The sequence below is a fragment of the Haliotis asinina genome, chromosome 12 (genome assembly GCF_037392515.1).
Source record: "Haliotis asinina isolate JCU_RB_2024 chromosome 12, JCU_Hal_asi_v2, whole genome shotgun sequence".
Lineage (NCBI taxonomy): Eukaryota > Metazoa > Mollusca > Gastropoda > Lepetellida > Haliotidae > Haliotis > Haliotis asinina.
Window position 1 is genome coordinate 52,328,912 of NC_090291.1, and position 20,825 is coordinate 52,349,736.

The window sequence follows — 20,825 nt, forward strand, 5'->3', positions numbered from 1 at the left end:
ACCAGAAATGGGCTTCACACATTGTACCCAAGTTTTAACCTCATGGGCATCATTTCGAAATGTCACCAAACTGTTTTATGAAATAATACAAAATGTATTTGGATGATAAAGAAGAAAGTGGAAAAGTCAAATGGTTTGTTGCCAAAAACTTGCTGTGAAAATGATCTGACATGATGGTGAATGAAATGTATGCACATGTAACGAATGGATAATGGCTAATTCCTGCAGGAATGTGATAATGGGCATGTTTGTCTCAAGTCAGGATGTGACTCTTGAAATGTTCTACTTTTGGTATCAGAATAATGTAGTTCTTGATTCCCAGTCTCTGTTTAATTTTATACATTATGCATAGCTATGCTGTTGAGTATTTTGTTGCATATCGAAAACTCACTCCACCGTTGAATTATTAACTGGGAATCATCCAAATGACATTGTTTTGGACTGTTTGTGTACAAATCTGAGTTTAAAGGGGGCTGTTGTGAATAAATAACAGCAAAATGCGACAAAGCTTTGGTCGGGAAGAGAGAGAGATCTTCCCCGAAACAAATCCTACTGGTCCCCTGTAAAATACAGAACTAGTGCCTTCTTACTACACATTATCAGTGAGATGAAATAACTGCATATATGGTATGTTTCTCACCTGCACGGTGCCGCCAACTTTGTTATCCTGAACTGGTGACCATCTAGGTCTACTCCATTACGGATGCTGTATCTGGAAAAGAAATGTTTTTTAAAAATGTAATTTCATTAAGTTTGTAAGTTACACAATGACATGAGACAACAGCTGATGTAACAGGTGGCGTGATTGGTCTGTTCGATAGAGGGTCATACTAGTACATGCTTGACAGAATTTGTTAATAATGAAATTTGAGAACTTGTATTACATTTTGTTTTCAATATTTTTTTCATATTTCTAATTGATCATGAGGCTACAATTGCAGGTTTAATGCATAGGAAGCAAGTGTGTGTCTTTGTGCTTATTAGGGGTATGTGAGAGACTCACACAAGGTGTATAGGGGTGGTTGTTGTGCTTATTAGGGGTATGTGAGAGACTCACACAAGGTGTATAGGGGTGGTTGTTGTGATTAAAGCGTTCGCTTGTCATTCTGAAGACACAGGTTTGATTCCCCACATGGGTACAGTAGGTGATGGCCAGTGTGCGACTCCGTGATATTGCTGGAATATTGCTAAAAGCAACATGAAACCATACTGACACCATATTGTATCTGTCAGTATCCTGACAGTTATGGAGTGGAATGAAGTGGGGAGACTATAGGGATCTTGTTTCAAGGATCTTGTATCAAGGATCTTGTATCAAGGGTCTTGTATCAAGGGTCTTGTATCAAGGGTCTTGTATCAAGGGTCTTGTAGGGATATGTCTACATTATACCCCACACTGTTCCAGTTGACAATTCAAAAATATTATGATAGAAACAAAATAACTAAAAAAATCTTGTTTATTGCATAGGCAATCTAAACAAATTATGTAATAGTTTCAAGATTCTGTAAACAGAGAATATGTCAGAAATTTCAACTCCTTGTTGGGCTTGCACCATTAACATCTGTATGAATACGCAAAGCACAATGACTAAAGCATAATAAAAGTTTGTATTTGTACCCATGTTGTCTACCAGTGAAATAAAATCATGAATATTGATTAATTTGAAATTAGCACATAAACAATATAATGTCTAGTACAGCAGCACCCATGGTCTGTGTTTGTTCTGAGTAATCAGTGAAACATGCATGTCTCTGTTCAGCCAGAATGACACATGATGTCAGTACATTGCATACATATCAGTCAGTACACCTGCACTTTAAGCAAAGGAAACCATGGCAACAAGACTGGAAGTGGAGTATAATAATTGTGAATTTATTATTTTGTTGGGGAATATTGTAGATCATAAGCAGTGAATAAAATCCTCTCAAAAAAACAAATTATTCATCTATGAGATCATCAAGAAAGGCTCGCGGATGGTATTGTGTTTGTGATCCCCCAAAAGATGAAATGGCACATGAGAAGCGGTTTCATTCCTATTCCATATGTAATAGGATGATCTGCATGAAAAAAATGACGCAGTTCTATTTTATTTATATATATATAAAATAGGTTACTCTTTTAACAATATTTAGGGAGTCACTCATTTGTGGAGATGTATGATATTCATGAATGAGAATGGTTTACACTGCAAAAACATGGGCTTTACATACATGGCAATGTGGGGAATTGAACCCGGGTCCTCAGCATGATGAGTGAATGATTTAACCACTGGTCTACCCCACCGCACCTGCGGGGTTGAAGAAAGTATATGACCTGCATTGCAGCCGAACAGGATTCAATCCTGGGAGCAGTGTCATCATTTCCTCATCTGTCTGTGATGACCAGTCCACAGTACAAGTGAGTGAGTGAGTTTAGTTTTACACCGCACTCAGCAATATTCCAGCTACATGGCAGCGGTCTGTAAATAATTGAGTCTAGACCAGCCAATCCATTGGTCAAGAGCATGAGCACCAATCTGCACAATTGGGAACGGATGACATGTGTCAGCTAAGGCAGCAAGCTTACAACCCGATCCCATTAGTCTCCTCTTGTGACAAGCATGGTCACCTTTTATGGCAAGCATGAGTTGTGGAAGACATGTTCTATCTCGAATCTTCACGGGTCTCTACATTGCAGGTGTTACATTATTAACAATTTCTTTATCAATAGTGAAAAGACATTGCTTTGATTGTTTTGTGTAAGTTTCATCGTTTAACACCTGGGCAAGAAAAATCCATATTCCTCACATTCACTTATGAGAGAACCAAAGGTGTGCTCATATTTCAGTGATATCATCTCTTAATTGTGTTCAGGTATATATGCTTGACAGTTTAGGACCTACCGGTAATATATGTTTGCATTGATAACTGATATGTGTTACAGACATCCGGGATGGTATGTTCTGATTTATGTTTTACCCTGTTATTGTACTGACTCATCATTGAGTGGAAGACCTTAAAACCGTAACTGGCAAGTTAGAATTGACCCAGATAGTTTTGCTATTGAGAAAAATTAGTTTGTATAGTTTATATTGAAAAAGATATTTATTTCACTTTCTCCTCATAGGACATGCAAAATGTGGTACATGTGGCAGATTGATGTGTTATCACTTGTTCCAATGACCACACATGATGTAGATTGACGGTTTTAACAAGATTACTGCAGGAGGATTTAGATGATTAGTTCGTATAGATTGGATTTCACTTGCACGATTAGACAGGATTTACCCTAGTTAGTAGTCAGTGATAGTAACCGACTTTCTTGATGGACAATAGTGCTGTCAGCATGATGCCAGTACTGACAGTCATTTCCAGCCTGGCTATTCCTCAGAAGCCTTGCAGTATCTCTATAAACATCACATTATACTGGTAAGACCTCACAAAAATGTTGTTCCAATTACCGGACTGACCCTTGAATTCAGATACCATTATCTTAGTTTTCTTTCCTGGTGCTGACAGTCATCTGTCATTCTGATGGAGAAAGTTGACATGATGCTGCAAGCTTGATTTAGTTACACAGTGATTAATGTGTTATCACTTTGTACTTTACTTGTAACAGTGTCAAAAAACAATGAAATGTAAGCAAAAAATAACCATCCTACCTCTCGTAAAATTTGCAGTGTATTAGGAAATACAACATATTTTTTATTTAGCCTACAATGTCATTTGATAGACAGTAATGTACAAGCATCACCATCTAAACGTTATTTGTATGATGGCAGATCGAGCATATATTCCAAGATGTTGTACGCATCATAAAGAAGTTGGCATCCATTAATCTTCTGATTTACATTCATCATTACCTCCAAGGCTTAATATTTTCTCTTCTCTTAACATCAGCCAATTGTTTGTCCAGGAATCACTTTCTTATTGTTTATTAGCTGTTACTATCTTACTTCTTGGGCAAAATGTCTGAAATTGGATTGGATGGTGACAGTATCTGCTATATCAGGAGTAGTCATGTGCAGACCAGCTAGACTGTTGAAATCTGCCACTTGGTTGAAGCTAACTCTCCTCACTCCCTCACTCACTCACTCCCTCACTCACCCAATCACTCACCCACCCACTCTCATGCTGGTACATGTACCTTCATCATGAATATCTGTAACAAAAGCCCCCAAAATTAGCCGTCTCATTCATTCATTCATTCATTCATTCATTCATTCATTCATTCATTCAAGCTTTGTGTTTCAGCTTAAAGGAGGAAATAACAAAATCATCAGTTTAAACTGAGTTAATCTATCGAAATCTTTGTCATCCCGAATCCCCTCAAAGAATGTTTTTCTTCATGTTCCTATTATGAAAACCTGTCAACAAAAAAAACATCACAGTTTCTTCCATTACATCAGTCATGAAGATATTATGATCATTTTGGCACCAACAAATCCCTTTCCTGTGTAATTTCCTCTTATTTCCCTTCTTGACAATACCAACTTCCTGTTGGGCCAAGCTTGAATGATCTCACAATCCACATCACCAGATTATACGGTCTTCATGCAGATCTCCTCTTTCTGCTTCACATCTCTTTTTTGGATCACAATGAGCTAAAATACTAGCAATGTTACTTCACATGTTCACTTTCAAAGTCACTGGCATCAGTGCCGGATGGTGGTTGGTGCTGCTGTGCCTATGTGAGGAGTGGTCCAGGACGTGAAGCCTTACATTGGTTGGGTCAAGACCTATGGGAAGTATTGTTGTTGTCATGAGAAATTGTTGGTCCACATTCCTTTGCTGCCTTTTGCAGTAGTAAACAGGAAATTAAATTGGTGCTACTTTATGTTCATTAAAACATCAAAGGGTGGCAAGACTATTTATTATAAACTACTTAAATCAGGAAAAAATACGTCTGTCAAGTGTGAAAACATAATCAATTATTATTACATTACTTTTGTTCTTTTCATGAAAAATATCAAAGATACCAAGTTAATTAGCCAGAGGTATTTTGGGAAGAAAGAGCTATTAAATGTGAAAATAATTTATGTTATAAAAGGATATTAGGAAAAGAATATTTACATCTCAGTTATCCAGATGAAAACCTAATAATTGGGATCTTGTTGAATGAATATCAAACACAAAGTTATTGACTGAATCATGTTATCTGATGATGATGGGGTTCCGCCATCTCTTCAAGCACTGGCTTTGACTTGAGAACATTGTGAGATGCCACCTGTTTTACCAAATTCCATCAATCATCCAGACAGCATTCAGACCATCAGCCATAGTGGACACCCAATCCCCATGATGTTTTCTTGTCTGAGAAGCAGTAATTCTGTAATCGCATACTGACTGAATCATTCTAATAAACATCCAAGAAAACAGCCCATTACCTTATGATACAACTTAGCACTTAAAACATCTCCCCATTTGATAAACGACAGAATGTAGGCTGACCTCATGCCCTTTCCATTCTTCACTGCCAGCTGCTCAAGCCTGTCTGCTCCAGCCGTCTGCTCAAGCATGTGAAAATCCTGCTGTCTACAGAGCTAGTCTAATTGCTTGATGTGTGTCTGTTCCATCTTCATACTTTCAACACATTGATTCTCACATCCTGTTGCAGTTCAGTCAGTTGGATCATTATCTTAAAACATGGCACCATGGATGTTGTCGCAGATCAATATTATTTTCAGGTATTGCTAACAGATTTAGATTGATTGTGTAGGGATCACACGAACTTTGTGTAAGACATCAATATCTCCTGCTGTGATGAAAATATGTATGATGGAACCTTTCACTTCCGAATCACAGAGTTTACCTAATGGATTGGTATTGAGACTTGGTGACTTCTTTGTGTCATGTCCCCAACTATGTGTGACTTCATTCTTAATATAAGTTACTGGTCTGCCTCGCCCATTCACAGGCTAAGATATATTTCCCTGAGTGTAAACAAAAGAAATCAATTTTTGCTATGTGTATTTTGTTTTCACACATCCAGTATCACTGCAGGATTTCCTCTCACATTAAATGCACTTACTGTGATATAGCTTCAACATTTTCACATAGGCAATACTCTCACTTGATTCATTCACTGTCAACAAATCAATGTGCTTGTTCAGCTTTTAAGGAATACACAAGACAGGCTGATAATTCATCCAAATAATTGTTGCTTCCATAGAAGACATATTTGGAAAACATTTATAGCGATTACCTGTATCTGGAACACCGTTTATTGAAATTGGGTTGTCAGATTTCTAACTTATATTGCAGAGCAAAAGTAAATACACTATGATGTGCCTTTCTTGAAAGCTACAGTCCTTGAAAATGTGAGCACCATTGTCCTTTGTCAGTTGTCAAAGATATAGGATACGAATAGTTCTAGTTTATCAATAAATGATCTTTGCTACTGCTATTAATGGATAAGTCTACTAAAACCTTCTTTCCACATCCCATTGACATTAGCCAGTCATTCAAATTGACAATTTCATCATAAAAGGTCAGAGATATTTGTTCCTTAGATTCAGATCACTAACATGATGTCAGGGACTTGAGCATAATTGCTGAATAAATATATTCATTATAGTTAAAGCATGTTCTTTATCAATTTACAAATGAAACTGAACTCTGGCTTCTCTGAGAGATAACATGACAACATATGGTGTGGATTTACAACTTCTTCATTATTTACAACATTTATTTGTAAATCGATAAATGGTCTAAATGGTCATCAAGCATCTACTCTGTGAGGAAATAAACAGTGTTTTCAACAACAGTGCTGATGTTTAGATTAGACCTGCCTCTCTCATCACAGAACTGGTCTATGTGTGCGTTTTGCTCATTCAAGGTGAAGCTCATTAGTGGCTTGAGTAGTACAGTGGATTAAACAACCATGTTATATGTTGGGAACACAATTCCTAGACTTGTAGCCCTTAGTATTGAACAAGGCTCTATGGTAACAATTAGTAGTTTAAATGATATTTTCTAAAAGATATAAATAAAATTTACAGAATGACATGCTTGTCTGCGTATACAGACTTTCCTCTTTAAAGGATAGAATTACCATACATTCATGGACTTCAGTTATTGGAGCTAGACTATGTTACAAAGTGCTCTTTTCTTCGGATTCTATGGTACTTACACCAGTGTGTCGGGTGATGTGTAACTGAGAGAGCATGGTTATCGACTTTTAGCAGTATTTCAGCGCAGGTGACACCAGACATGTGTACACACACTACACCGAAATAGGGATTTGGATTTGGGTCTTTGGCGTGAGGAGCAGACACTTTAACCACAAGACTACTCTACCTGCCTGTTAGGTGGTGTTGGTGGTGGTGGTGGTGGTGATGATGATGATGATGATGATGATGATGATGATGATGATGATGATGAAGGTGTTGATGTAGTGATGTGATATTGATTAATGTAGTGGCAGAAACACTACAGAAAAGCATAATCTTTACCTGAACTTTTCTTTGATCTCGTTGTGTTACAGCAAACCAGATTATGTGCTTTCGGGAAAGTTCAAAGTACTCATGGACCATTCATCCTTAAGAGCTTGAAATCTTTTAACATGTTTATCAATAGAAATATTGATGACTACAGAAATCTATACATGTACAGAAACGTGAAACCACTGCCCTTTCATTCTTGTATCAGCGTTTGATGATATGAACTCTAATTCATATCTGTGTTGTATTGATAGGTGAAATTTTAAGGTGTTATTCTAAACCTTTTGGCTGTTTATTCTGTGCATTGACTTGACATCAAAGATACTTATTGGGATAGTTAAACCTGACTTTTCCAAAAGAATGTATGTCTTTTTACCCATTTTTACTCATTTCCAGCCTGCCTCTGAATTTCTCATGACATCTGAAAATGAATCGGTCAGTTACAATATTTCTGTTGACATTTTGTGTCTGTTGCAGATCAAATCTGTTGTCAACATTTCATAAACTATCAGATCAGCCAACCAGAAATGATCTGTGTTGTGTTGTGCGAGTTGCTGTCATCTTTGTGCTGGGATTGGATGAAAGTCAGATCTGTAGTTTTGATCAGTCTTGACTATTTTGACCTTTGACCTGTGTCTTGAGTCCACTGTGGATTTGACCAAAATTACTAAGGTTTCTGTTATGAATTTAACCAACACAAAACAAGTAATATATTTTTTTTAAAAACTAGAATCCTTCCTATCAGGTAAATCACGTGTCTTGGAGATCATTGTGATATCAATTGCATATTCAGCCCAATGATAATTCAATGTTTTTATGAAATATGACAGCATTATCAGCATATCCTATTTATGAAAGGGACATAACTCTGCTCAATCAACTTCATCAGCCCAACCACCAAGACTTGTACTGCTTGGATGAAGGGGTGCTTGATGTTTTCAGTATGAGACAAACTGTCATTCAATGTCACACTACCATTTAGATTATTACATATTAGCAATGAGATGGTCTTCCATTTCCTGATTGAGTTTTGTCACTTTGACATCAACGCCTCCACATCGTTGAAGTTTGGAGCCACTTACACAATAAAGGCAGTATGACATGAATGAGAATTAAAGTCTTCTCATGGCTGTCTATTAATCTCCCCGATTCATCTTTCAGTGCTGTGTGATGGCTATAATTAAATGAAGCACCTTTTGATGGCCCAAATCAAGCCATGTTACTTTTCCAAATTAGTTTCCAATTTTAAATTCCAAGTCTTCTTTGCCGGAAGGAAGGCACTTAGTGTTCTTGATGTAGACTGATATCAGTTTCAAAAGAAAGGAATTGAACATTTAATTGGATTTATGTGCTTAACTTGAAGTAAGTTCCTTTGACTTTTACAACATTTAATGTAATTTACATAAAACTGAATTTGGAGGAAATCAGTTGGATGGTACTCAATTTATTTAGCAGAATGTGTGAAATTAGCAGCTTTTTTCATTTACATCATTATTTTTCACCTGTTTTTTTTTTTCTGATGGCTATTTCGATGCTGGAATTAGTTCATTCCAATGTTTGATGATGTATTGACTTGACTATACTGAAAACATACAAGATTGTCCCTTGAGTCTACCATGGTAGATACTGTATACATACTTTTTTCACTTCATGCAAATTTTTTGGAATTTCCAGTTTAGACTACATTGCATGGTCAATTATTTGAGTAATGAGGACTGTCCATTTGAGTCAAAATCTCCCCAATGAATTGTACTCTAACTCAAAAACAAATAATCGTAAAAGACTAAAACTAACGCTAAAGTTAATAGAAAGAACACACCAACTCTGCAGAATTTTTTGTCAACAAAATATAAAAGTTGTTTAACAAACCATCATTATTTTCATTCAATACTTCAACATTGTGTGACAAGGGTGTAGCAACAGCTCAGGTAACCGAGAGACATGGCCAAATTTGTTACAAGACAGTATCAAATTGAAAAACTTGATTCGTTTCAAAAACAACTTGTCCAGAACACATTCCGAAGTTGATATAGCAAGAGTAGACAAGTATAATTAGACATATTGCAAAAAAAAATGCAAACTCAAAATTCTCCCTCAATATCTGAGTACCATCTTTGGAAATTGCTTCATAAGTTCGGATTTCGGTACACCAAAGTGAGCAGGGAACTGAGACATGTTCGTTTTGAAAGATCAGATATTGTGTGAATGAGAATTATTTACGCACCATATGTTAAAAGAGGGAGGAGGGATTTGAACCTGTTTATCTTGATGAGACTTGGGTGAATGCAAGCCACACTGCAGCAACGCAGTGGGTAGCTAGCACTGAAGAGGCATGTTTCAGAAGACTGCCAGTAGTCAAAGGAGAGCGACTCATAGTGCTTCATGCAGGTTGTCAATAGCTGGGATTCTGACTGTGTATTTTCTTGTGTTTAGGGCTAAAGCCAACGACATCCGAGATTAATGGACAGGTTTTTATGGAATTGGTACTAAAACAACTGGTAACGGCATTGTGATCGAAGAACTTAGTTGTCATGGACAGTGCTCCATATCATAGTGTCTAGGATCTTGATATGAACATCCCAACTTCAATTTCCAGGAAGTCAGACATGATATCAGGGTTATCAAATCATCAAATCTGACACTGCCCGGCATAGCACAACTTTTAATAGTCCACAAATCTATGGCTAAGATTTCATAAGACACATGGAAAAAATGAGTGGAGAAAGTTGAAAATGCTCTGGAGCATCAGTACTGGCTTCAAAGCGGTATACAGCAGGCAACTATCAGTCCTGTTATCAGACAAGTGCACTCTGATGACTCTGACAGCAGTGACTCCATGTCCGATTCAGAAGCGCAGTGTGATCACTCTTGATATGATCTTCTATTGATGAAATCAACATCTCCAGTGCATCTCACATACCTGGCTGTTACCTGAGCTGTTGCTAACCCCATGTCAGAAATCTAACAGTATCAAATCAAAATAATGATGGTTTGTTAAACGACTTTTATATTTTGTCGACAAAAATTGTAAAAAAATTCTGCAGAGTTGGTGTGTTTTTCCTACTTACTTTGGCATTAGTTTGAGTCATTTTGACATTTGTTTTTGAGTTAGAGTGCTATTCATTGGGGAGATTATGACTGTAATGGACTGTAATTGTCAGTACATTCTATACCTTTGCCAAGAGTATTTCTACAGTTGTAAGGAGCAATTTTATTGGATAAAGATTGGTTTCTAATGACGCACATGTGCCAAAGTCTGCTATAAGGATCATGATTGATATATGTCTGCCAGTCAGGTAACAGCAATGGATACGGTCCTTGTAAACGTTTCAGTCGAAAGTTTTGGGTAAAATCATGCTATTCTGAACATGTTGCGCAAACAATCACTACATATACGTGCATTATGGAACTTATAGGATGTGATGTATTTGTGCAAAAAGTGTGAAAATAAAACCTGCACTATATATAATTACAGTTATCTGTTTGTTGAGTTTACCATATATTGCAACCTATTCTTGCCAACATCTGGTATACCCTGGTTGGACTACCAACCATTCACCCCCGTGGTAGATAATCTGTTGATGCAGTCCACCATGGTAAATAATCTGTTGATGCAGTCCACCATGGTAGATAATCTGTTGATGCAGTCCACCATGGTACATAATCTGTTGATGCAGTCCACCATGGTACATAATCTGTTGATGCAGTCCACCATGGTACATAATCTGTTGATGCAGTCTACCATGGTAGATAATCTGCCGATGTAGTCTACCATGGTAGATAATCTGTTGATGCAGTCCACCATGATAGATAATCTGCCGATGCAGTCTACCTATGACAACCGGTATTCAACATTTTTAAAACATATCAAGTTTTTATTGATTACTGTTCCGGACAACTACTGTCTGATGTATATATATATATAGATATTACATATTATGACTCATCCATTTGTGGGGACATGCTTTTGTAATTGCCTGGCAGAACATGTTGCAAAACATGTTTGAACTACCTACTTTGTGAGTTCATTGGGACCAGTGTCTGGATGTGTATCCAGTACAGATGTTCCAGTGACAGAAAATGGCAGACTGTCAGACAATTTTATGAGGTCACCCACTGGGAAAAATGTTTATGTACTATCTTTGACAAAAACAAATAAAAGCCAATTTCAATTAGTGACTTATTGTTAGATGAGTGCATGTATTGCAATCTATTCTTGCCAACATCTGGTATACCCTGTTTGGACTACCAACCATTTACTGGCTGCCAACATCTGGTTTACCCTGTTTGGACTACCAACCATTTACCTGCTGCTAACATCTGGTATACCCTGTTTGGACTACCAACCATTTACCCGCTGCCAACATCTGGTATACCCTGTTTGGACTACCAACCATTTTCCGGCTGCCAACATCTGGTATACCCTGTTTGGACTACCAGCCATTTACTGGCTGCCAACATCTGGCATACCCTGGTATTCCTGGTATTCCAGTGCTGGGGGAAAAACTGGTTTCAACAGCTATGCTGCGCTGTACTCATAACACACACGCAGTGAGTAGGTTCACTCAGCTTGGAACAGTGTGCCAGCCTGGAGTATGAGGTTATGAGCATTTCTAGTCTTGGCTGTGTACATAAACAAGTAAATAATGTGTTCATTACATAAAAAACATGTTGATTGTGGTAAACAGACTCTATCACAAAAAAAACCTCAATGTCTGGTTTATTGAAACCTATAGGTCTGCCTGCCTGTATACTAATGATGCATAACTTCAATTACTGACCATTTGCAATTTGAAATTAACACCTATCGGGCATACAAGCCATAAACAAAGAGCTGGCTAAGCATATTGGCAAATGAACCAGTAGCCAATGACAAGGCGTCTTTTCACATGAGTGCACATCCACTTTCACAGACTGGGTTCGGTATCGCGGTATTCCTTTCTAGTACAAAACCAAGTGCAAAATGTTGCACTTTTGATTTGTGATTATACGTTTATAAGTTTGCTTACTTATTTTGTCACCATCACCAATGTATTTTATATATCATGAACAAGTGATAACTGTGTTTCAATTATATTTGATTTTTCGGTTGCATGTGACCTTTAAAGCAGAATAGAAAGCCATGGTCCAGTGATGACTTAGAGCAGAATAGAAGGCCATGATCAAGTGATGATTTAGAGCAGAATAGAAGGCCATGATCAAGTGATGTCTAGGAACAAAATAGAATAGAGCTGCATAGTAGGCAAAAGTTAAGGGACAACTTGGAGCAGAATAGAAGGCCACAGTTAAGAGATGATTTGGAGCAGAATAGTAGGCAACAGTTAAGTGACAACTTGGAGCAGAATAGTAGGCAACAGTTAAGTGACGACTAGGAGCAGAATAGTAGGCATTACAGTTAAGAGACGACTTGGAGCAGAATAGTAGGCAACAGTTAAGTGACAACTTGGAGCAGAATAGTAGGCAACAGTTAAGTGATGACTTGGAGCAGAATAGTAGGCAACAGTTAAGAGACGACTTGGAGCATAATAGGAGGCAACAGTTAAGTGACAACTAGGAGTAGAATCGTTGACCACAGTTAAGAGACGACTTGGAGCATAAAGGTCAAGTGATGATGATGGGTGTGTCCTGGCCATTACCAAACTCACTCACTTACTCTTCATAATCTTAGGAAATCTGTTCTGAAAGAAGAATCCATGAAACGTTCTGACTCATCGCGAACACGTGTTTTTATAAGCTCTAACAAATAGTGATGAGATGTGAACACATGCACAGCACACCTTCATCACCTGATGTTATCACTTGGACAGATGCAGCTGGCCATGGTCGACACTTATCCGCAATTATCTACTTGTCCTTTATCTCCAAATCTACTCATTCCTTATAACCGACTGTTTAAGTTCAATACAAGCGAGGTTCCCCTGTTAAAAACACGTAGGTTTCCTGCCTGTGTACTTTGTTGTCCAGTTAATCAGTTCCTTCATTGATTTTCTGTCCCCTCCTGACAGATCCTGCCACCTCATCTGCTGACAGTGGATTAATGGCTATTTCTTTGTCTAAACACCAGTGATGAGACCTCAGGACTTCAGATGCTTGTTGCCATTCAGTACTTACTCACATGATATGATAATATTTGGTCTTGATCAGTTTCATTGGACCTTCTAGATATATTTACTCATTGTTCATTGGGTTTCAAAAACTGATGAGCTGATGTTGTAAAACTGATTCTGCTTCTACGATGTTCATGTAATTTATATGTTATGTTTGTGTACTGTCTATGGCTTTCCATCATTGATAAAGTTAATACATAATTTGCATCAAGAAACATATTTTTCTTGTTTCTGTCATAAAAGATATGGTGTTAGGCCTAACTGTTCTAAAATTTTGCCTTGACCTCTCATTGTCTTGTAATGTTTTAAACCACTATTGGACCTTGAGGAATTATTTCTTGGTGTTACATCTATCAGTAATATACCTCGTTAGAATGAGAAATCAGTAGTATACCTTGTTAGGATGAGAAAACCACAATAAACTTGGTGTGTCTAGAGGCAGCAAGAGTTGTATACTCCCAGGGGAGTCGAGATTGGTGATTCGATGTGCTGTAGAGATTGATATGCAATGATCAAGGGGAAAATAGCAGCACCTCGAGCAAGCACTAGTTGTGATGGTGTGTGGACTCTATAAATATCCTATAATATACACCTGGAAATAAGCTATTGGGGCCACCTATTCCATAAAAAGTTTCTTTTTCCCTGAAATCTGTGAATCTTTTGTAAACATTTACTGATGGCATTGATCTCATGCTGTTCTTGATTAATATTCCATAGTATCTCCTGAAAAATAGTTTTGAGAATGTTGTACGTTTCCCCAAGTATTTGACAAGACAAACAACTGCAAAACCACCCACCCCACCCCCACCCCACAAGCCAAAAGCAAAATAAAAAAAAGCAACATTGCAGTGTGAGTAAATAGATTCACTTGGAAAGCCAGTGTGAAGAACATACTTATTTTATGGGGATGAACAAACATTTCTCTTGCAGTGTTTGTATCTGTGATATTTCATTAGATACATGACTATATAACTGTTGTATTTCATCTGATACCTGTTTGTATATCTGTCATGTTTCATCAGATACCTACCTGTCTTTATACCTGATATTTCATCAGATACCTGTGTTTGTAGCTATGATATTTCATCAGATATCTGCCTTTTTAACTGTGATATTTCATTAGATACCTGTCTTTATAGCAGTGATGTTTCATCAGATACCTGTCTTTATAACGGTGATGTTTCATCAGATGCAAAGCATGTTATCATGTTTAATGAGATACCAATCTTTTTGACTATGTTTTTCTTAATGTTTCATCAGGAGCCTGTCTGTGTTACTGTAATGATCTGTCATGTCAGTTGTACCTCAGATTCTACACCCCTGACGCCACAGGTGTCAGGTGTCTTCGGCAGTACCTGTTTATCTCAGGATTTCATTATTTACACGATTACCATAAATAATGCTAAATGTGAACTTTATTCTGGAATTATCACCCATTTCTGCTGTGAAATGAGAGTTTAGAATTGTTAAATTTCTTTCAGTGTCTAAATTACCAGTTATATTATTACCATGAACAAAGGCATGATAATATTTCTCAGATTATCATTGCTTTTTCCTCAGAAGTGAGGCTTTTAATATTTTTTATTTCTGTTTAAGAATGAACAAGATAATTGAAGTTTGACACACATTAACTCAAATGAATATAAAACAAGATAATATAGATGGGCTATCGTGAAATAAGTGGATAAGACTTGAAAAATGATAAAATGTAGAGATAAAAATATATCGTATAATTAGCTTATAGGGCAGTCATGAATGGAGTTGACAAATGTATAATTAATTCATCACAAACCCATACAATATTGCGGGAGATATATCTCTAAATTTGAATCTACGAGCAAGGACAATTAAGCTGGAAGTGTTTCATGAGACCACTGGTAAAAACCTCTAAATGTGAATCAGTAAGGTCGTCAATACCACAGAGAATTACCTCAAGGCATGCATTAAGACGAAACCCAATTGATGATGTTTCTTGTTTTCTAGATTTAATGGGGTAATTAAATATGTCGATGGTAAAGTGTAATGTGGAAGTCCTCAATACTACAACATTTTACGTGAACAGTTATCTCAGATTGAACGATGGAGTCTGTGATGCTTCCTGTCTGTTAAAGGGGCTGCCTGCTGTCAGGTGTGTAGAGGATCCACTGACAGCGCTGAAGGCTATCACTTAAGCCCTTTCCCATGATGTGGCTTGTGTATCACTTCAGTAGCACAACGCCATAGTCTCTCTCAATGATAGACTCAGTTTCTCTGGTCTAGAATTATTCATAGAAATTTGGAATTGTTCTGTCCATCAAGATTTGCTTTGAAGAAAAACATGTTTTCTATAGTCTTAAATAAGAAAAACTTTTTAACTTGGACAAAATTTCGGAAGTTCATATAAATTCCTCATTGTAAATGTTTTTTTTTGTCATTGTCAGTGAGGCTGTTGCAGCAATATTCTGCCATGTTGCTATGTGATGTCTGTGTTCATGACTATGATATACACTATAAAGGTATGGTAGATATATTATTATATTCAAACTTTAAGCAACTGTGTAGATAAAATTAAAAACATCAAAACAATTAGTGACATCAAATTATAGATAATATGAATATGTAACTTTAGAATATAATCACAGTTTTTGCTTGATACATATTTTATCAAAGTGAAGTGAGTATTTCAAGAAAGATAATCTTTCTAGATAACCAATTCTAAATAAAATAGGTGAGTTCATAGGATAATGAATTGGAATATCAGCTGTTAGCACAACCTGCAAGTCAAAATGAAGAGTTGAATGGTTATAAGATGTTTTTGTAATATAAGTGCTTTGGTGTGAATGTTGCGAAATGTGGACCTCCATATGGTGTTGTCCTGATAGGCAATATCATTGACAACTATTGATCAGAGCAGTTAAATAAAACAGCAGATGTGGGATATTTCCTGGTTAGGAAGCCAACAGGATGCCAGTCAAAGACAAGAACTCTGAACCTGATTATGTTTTTTTGTACAGTAAAGAGGAAAGAAGATGTAATCAGATAAACCAAAGCCTTTTCTCAACATTGCGCAGACAAGAGGTTACTGACCCTTAAACATTTAACACTTAACCACCTTGGTATTTTTTTCATTTCCCCTACCTAAGGTCAATATCTTTCTTTTAGATATTTTTTCCATAAATATCCCTAACCTGAACTAGTTCTTGCACCATACTACGAAAATCCTGACCTTCCTGGCCAATTCTTGTACCGCATTTCCAAACTCTTGTACCCCTCCACCAAGCCAATATTTGCACAACCCTGCCCAATTCTTGGTCCTTTCTGGTCCAGCTCTTCAATAAGCTAGATGACTCTCCCTACCTCTTATGCTGCCAAACACTTGTACCCTTCTGCCAATACTTCTACCTTCTTTCAGAACTCTTGCTCCACCAAAGCAAGTATTGTAAAACATTGCATGATTCTTATACCCTATGCCTAGCTTTGGTATCTCTGCCCTGGTCGGCTTTTGTATGCCCACACCCAACTGAATTTCTGTTGGTTTTTCTGTCAGTGCGTGTATCATCAAGCCCAGTTCATGTTTCTTCCAGCCAACTGATGTACCTCTTCATTGTTGACAAATCATGTATCACCCAACACAACTCAAGTATCTTCCTGTCAACATCAGGCCCCCCTAAGTAATTGAAGGAATTACAGCAAATTTGAAGGAATTGCATCTCAAATGTAAACAAACGCAGCCCACTCGCGAAACAATTGCAGCGATATCGGTAATTTAGCGGTAATAACAGAAATACATCGGCCCTATTGGAAGCAATGTCGGTAATACTGGAAACACGATCGGCCATCTTCGGAGATTTTTCGGTCGCGAGCGGAAACTCACGCAGCAAAACATGGCGGCGTTGGCAGAAGCACCCGTCTCGGTGAGATTTGTTTTTAGTTTCTACTATTACATTTTTATACTTATCCATCTTTGACCACCCATGTTGAATGCGTTTAGGTATGAGGTGTTGTCGGGACAATAGCTTATGATTTTAGGAAAAGATAGTCACTCTAGGAGAGCGTCACAAGTCATGCCCCTGTAGTTTGTTTACATCTGAACATCGAAGTCGTGCCGATGATTACGAATGTGCGCCAGATATAACATCATTTTTTTTGTAAAATGTGTTTAAATTTGTCAATTGCACTTCGTAGCAAGAAAAATTATGGCTCATAAACTTCTTCATGGCGCACGTTCATGATGTTCGTAATCATCGGCACGACTTCGATGTTCAGATGTAAACAAACTACAGGGGCATGACTTGTGACACTCTTCTGCAGTAACAATCTTTTCCTAAAAACATAAGCTATTGTCCCGACAACACCTCATACCTAAACGCATTCAACATGGGTGGTCAAAGATGGATAAGTATGAAAATGTAATAGTAGGAACTAAAAACAAATCTCACCGAGACGGGTGCTTCTTCCAACGACGCCATGTTTTGCTGCGTGAGTTTCCGCTCGCGACCGAAAAATCTCCGAAGATGGCCGATCGTGTTTCCAGTATTACCGACATTGCTTCCGATAGGGCCGATGTGTTTCTGTTATTACCGCTAAATTACCGATATCGCTGCAATTGTTTCGCGAGTGGGCTGCGTTTGTTTACATTTGAGATGCAATTCCTTCAAATTTGCTGTAATTCCTTCAATTACTTAGGGGGGCCTGAACATCACATCCTAGCTCATAATAGCTCTACCTGTTACAGAAAGTATACTCCACACACAATAACTAATTAGTGGATGTATAACACAGTCATCAGTAAATGTAGTACAGATATGAGAAATTCAAAGCTTGGGGGAAAAGCATGACAACAAACCAACTTCCCCTCGTCTTCTACAATTTTGTTCACCTCCAGTGTCATTCAAACCCGTCCCTGGTGTGGGATGTGGCAAAGGAAGTGGTTAGTGTCATTGATGAAGTGCCATAGAGACTTGTGGGAATGTCCACAATGTTGCAGTGCCTACGTTCATATGTGGATCTCCACAAAGTCTTTCAAACCTGCGACTGGCTAGCTATTCTCTAAACGTTCATAGCCCTACAAACTTCATAAACCCATTCTTAAGACACTGGCTACGATTATAACTAAGAATTCAACATTTCAAGATTAAGGGCCCTGGTTTTATTTTCTCAACACAAATAACAACGAAAGATTCTCCAGCCAGGAGCCATGAATTATATAATGCAGTTATGATCAGATTCCTCACATGTGTTTCTCTGATCGTCTTAGCAGATGACAAAGTTTTTAGCATGTTGCTGTTGGTGGTGATCATGAATAATTTAAGGCTCATTACAAATGTTTCCTCCTTCCATCCATCCAAGCACTGTTGGTTCCGAGAAAAGGGATTACCGTATACCCCAATACAGAATGTTTGAAACCATGACAGAGCCCTTAATGGCCATTATGGCATAAAGTGATTGTTTGGGTGTCTCATAGTTAAGCCCCTCATCAATAGACAGGCAGTGAGGATTAGTACCCTCAGAGACTATCCCGGCTCCGATGTGTTTTTAGCATAAGGGTTCATTAACTGTGTTTTCTACATACTAGACAATAATTAATTGTGCTAATAAAAGCTGAAGGACATGCTAGGAATTTTGTAATGTTCACATGTTGGTGGTATTTTCTTCTGATGGTGAGCCAGCTGTTATGAAGACGTTGATGAAAGAGTGATGGTCAATGTGTAAGGAACGTCGGCCTTAACAAGTATTGCTAGTTTGAAAATATTCAGACTTGAGGATTAGATTCTATTGATCTTGCAAAGTTCTTCCAACTTTTCACCTTGTGAACAGTATAGTATGTCCTGTGTTTAAAGCAAAGCTTCCAAATGTCAGTGGCAGTCAGATTGGGGATGTCATTTAAATATGATGTCATAGCAATCAGTGATATCACAATGGTTTGTAAGAACACTGAGATGTGTTTGCTTTGCAGTGATATTGCCTACTAAATGGAGATAAGATGGCTACATGATAAATTGCAAAGAATGATCAGAGTTGCTGCTTAGCAATAGAAAATTTCTCTATCATGTATTCATGTCTGGTAATTGATGTAGTTGATTGGATGGTACTGTTTTTGAGAAGGCAGTGAGTTATTTCCCTTCAGTGTTGCTGTGAGATGCAGATAAATGATGAACATACTCAAGGAGCCTGCAAATAATGTTGATGTTTCAAAAGGAAATAAACCATTCTTGGTTCTTGTTTGTCCAGCAACAAAAACATACAGCATAATCACCAGGGTGCCTCTTAGTTTATTTTCCGTGTGGTGTTTTATTGGACAATAAATAACTCCATCATGTTCATCTTAATCGATGATATAAGTGAAGCAGTTTTCCAAGCTACCACCAACACTGAGTTAAATGGTCGTTTTACCCCATGGGTAGAGCAGTTTATTTCTGTTATACGTGGCAGGTTTAGTGGCTGCACACAGGGGGTAATGTAGATAACACTAGCCTTGTAGTGCATCATGGGCAGCTTGGATTGTATACTCCCCAGGAAGCTGAGATTTCCACGTCTAATATTTGCAACAGAGTCACATTAATATACACACATAAAATACTAATTGTAACAATTATCATCCTCTCTCATACATGCCATACATTAAGGTAAAGATAGTTCTTGTGCAAGTGTCAGGTTTATACAACTGTCTGCATAACTCAACTTCTGTGTGATATTTACATTGCAGAAACAATCCCTGCTAATATTCTTAGACTAACATGTCTGCCCTCAACAAGAGCAGGTACAGTGTGTGAAGGATTCTAAGGGAGATGGGGTAGCATAGTGCGTGAAGTGTTTGCTCATCTGGCAGAGAACTAGGATTCAATTCCCCATGTGGCCCATGTCTGGTGTCCACCATTGTGAAATTGCTGAAACATTGCTGAAATCAATGTAAAACTAAACTCACTCACTTGCTCACTGAAGAAAAGCTATTGATGAGGATGAATTACAAAAGAATGGAACTCACAAGTCTTAAGAATGAGTAACGGCTCTGTGTAATGCAACGAAACTTGCAATTGTGCATGTGTATAGACAGACTCAAGAGCTGAAGAGGAATACATATATCTAAGGCTGAGAGGGCTGTAAGATTGCAGTTGTTTTGTTCTATAAAACAGTATGATGTAGACCTGTAATAGTGGCTGTACACACTCTGTGCCTTCATTACAGACACAACCATACTGATAGTCTGCAGCCTGGGTGCCTCCCACCTGGTTGGCCACGCCATGCTGTGAGGTTACAGCTCTGGTGCATTGCTATGTCTGCTTTAACTGATCATGCTCATAGGCCCTGCTGTGAGGAG

At 37.8% G+C, this 20,825-nt stretch overlaps 2 protein-coding genes across 3 annotated transcripts in view; one reads left to right on the plus strand and one right to left on the minus strand.

The window, feature by feature from the left end:
* LOC137257562 (ATP-dependent DNA helicase Q4-like) overlaps positions 1–20,825 on the plus strand; it is a 230,186-nt gene that overhangs the window by 63,971 nt on the left and 145,390 nt on the right. The gene's annotated exons all lie outside the window — the stretch shown is intronic.
* Positions 1–20,825, minus strand: part of LOC137257975 (thyrotropin-releasing hormone receptor-like) — a 72,166-nt gene that overhangs the window by 3,907 nt on the left and 47,434 nt on the right. For both annotated transcript variants that reach the window (XM_067795502.1, XM_067795501.1), the window contains exon 3: positions 641–712. The gene's annotated coding sequence lies outside the window, so the exon portion shown is untranslated. The remainder of the gene's footprint in view (positions 1–640; positions 713–20,825) is intronic.